We start from the raw sequence: 2678 nt of genomic DNA on the forward strand, positions 1-2678 counted from the left end.
TACGAACAACTGATCTGAACCCTGGCCTATCTCTAGTGCCAATCTCACTATCTCTGACACACTCAAGTCAATTGCAGCAGACACTGAATCCATCTGGTTGAAGGGCATCCTTTGTTTTGCTGACCTTCCACCTTTCCAAGCATGATATCCCTTTCCAAAGGATAGCTGCTTCTAGCAACATGACTGAAGTATGTGACAAACAGCTTGATCATCTTTGCCTCCAAGGAGCCCTCTGGCTGCACCTTCTCCAATATATATCTGTTCTTTTGGCAAGCAGTAATGGGTTTTCTCCAACACCACAGCAGCTCAAAGGCATCAATAATTCTTCTGTCATCCATATTCACTGTCCAGCTCTCAAATGCACAGCAACAGACTGAAAAAAATCACAGCCTAAACCAGGCACACCTTCATCTTCAAATTGACATCACTACTCATCAATAATTTTGGAGCATTCCCTGACTGCAGACTTTTCCAGTGCAATATGTCTCCTTATCTCCTGACTACTGGCACCAACCGTGTTGATTGTGGATCTAAGTAAGATGAAGTTGTTGACCATTTCAATCTTTTCTCCATCTATCAATCTAGTGGGGAGAATTTTTGTTTTCTTGACATTCAGATATAATTCATACTGAAGGCTGTATTTTTTATCTTTTATAACAAGTTCTAACGGTTTTAGTAGAGCTCCCAAATTAAGACTAGGAAGAAGGATTGACCATCTACGTCTTAAAAGGTTGGCCTCTGAAAAACCCTATGAACAGAAGAGGAACACCAGAGTCATAGATACCACTATTATTCTGCTATATTTGAAAGTTAATTATTTGCCAGAAATATATCTTTATGTTGATTCTGATAGTTTAAAGTTCTCTAGGCAACAACAGGCTAAAGGTATTTTTTTTTACCTCTCTCATAAGGGCTTGAGACAGAGTGTACTGAATGATTTTGGAAAGAATTAAATTATTTACTTTGGTGTAAAGTTTACTCTGGCAAATCCATGAGTAAACAACTAAACAGAAAGATTTAGTAGCACAAAAAAGGTTCAATAGTAAAAAGACAAAATAAGATTATTAACTAGGAAGGAATAACTCTGGAGGTTGTTTTATATATATAATTTTGGAGAAGAAACTTTTACAACTAGTTAAAAGCATACTGAACTATTAGAGACAATTCTACAACAGGTGTTTCACCTGAGAAACTAAAAACAATTGCAATTAAACATTTTCTACAGAAGCAATTTCAATGGGTCTGAACTCAACAAAATGGTTTAGAAAAAACTAATTTTCTTTTATAAAGCCTTGAAAGGATAAAGCTGTTTGTAATTTATTTTCACTTTATTTCACTAAATTGATTTAGTGACCAAGCTTCCTTTTAAGCAATTAAAGATACAAACCCAAATAGTTAAGTAATTACTTAAAGAGTCTTCTTTTTCAACAGAAGTATACTGAAAAATATCATTATATTTGTTTAGTGTTCACTATTTTCAAGCAGGTTTATTATTTAGGATATAGTGCCCTATGAACTATAACTTAGGCTAGTTACTCGCACACAATATGACACACACAATGGATTCAAGAAGCCTTTTTTCCCTTCCTTTCAGAAGTGACAAAGAGGCAATCTTTGAACATAAATATGCATTATCTGGTTAAAAATTCAGGTGATAATTTTATTTTCTCCTTATCATGTTCCCTCTCTAATGACATACCTAAACAGAAGGTGTTTAGAGATCACATTTTTCCAGGTAGCCATGAAATGCTCCCTAATTCTCAAAGTCCCTATGTTTACAAGAGGCTTTCCTCCCCCTCCCACCTTTAGATACTCTACTAGCCAACTTCTTAAGTTACACTGTTGACGTCATGATTACTTCTAGGCAATTGAGCGACCTAAATACTAACTACTACTTCAGAGTTTTGGAGAACTCTGCTGGCAGAGAAAGAAAATGGGCTAAATTTGACCAAAAACAATTCTTTTTCTCTATTATTTTCTTTCAAAGAATCTCTCTTGTCTGAAATAAAAAAATCAAACTCCTCTACTGAGTCTATTCCTGGAAACAACCAAGGAAATACAGTAGTAAAACTCTGCTAATTTATGTCTTTCAGTTCACATTAAATGCATTTATTAACTCTGCTACTTCTACGTAAGGGAGTGCTTGCCTGCCTTCTGGTAGGAACTGCATTGTCAACCCCAAGGCACATGGTTCAAATCTACTAGCCTCCCATTGGAAGAAAGATGGGCAATCTCTTCCTGTGAGATTTACAGCCTCTGAAAACCTGCTAGAGGGTCAGCCATGAGTCAGGTATGACTCCACAGCACATTCCAACACATTTTTATATCACAAAATTTCTTAACTTTCAAAAGAAAACCAGGCAAGCTTTACACTCTTACCATAAAATACATTTTTGCCAAAATATTTTTTTTACTTTCGAACAAATGTCAACCTTTAAACATATAAACTATTTTTTACAAGCCAGGTAAAGATGGAAGACATTTACTTTTCAAACTGCCTTCTGTAAAGCAGGAAAGATGGAGGATTATATAGAACTAAGAAGTAAAATGATCAGGGGGAACGCCGGGGGAACGCACGCGGCCGCCCGCCAGACCTGGGTAACGCCGCCGCCAGACCGGGGAACGCCGCTAGAGGGACCCGGAAGAGACCCGGGAAGAGCAGCCAGGGGAACGCACAC

Source organism: Elephantulus edwardii, unplaced genomic scaffold (assembly GCF_000299155.1).
Source record: "Elephantulus edwardii isolate Elephantulus edwardi_28Jun2011 unplaced genomic scaffold, EleEdw1.0 scaffold00119, whole genome shotgun sequence".
Classification (NCBI taxonomy): domain Eukaryota; kingdom Metazoa; phylum Chordata; class Mammalia; order Macroscelidea; family Macroscelididae; genus Elephantulus; species Elephantulus edwardii.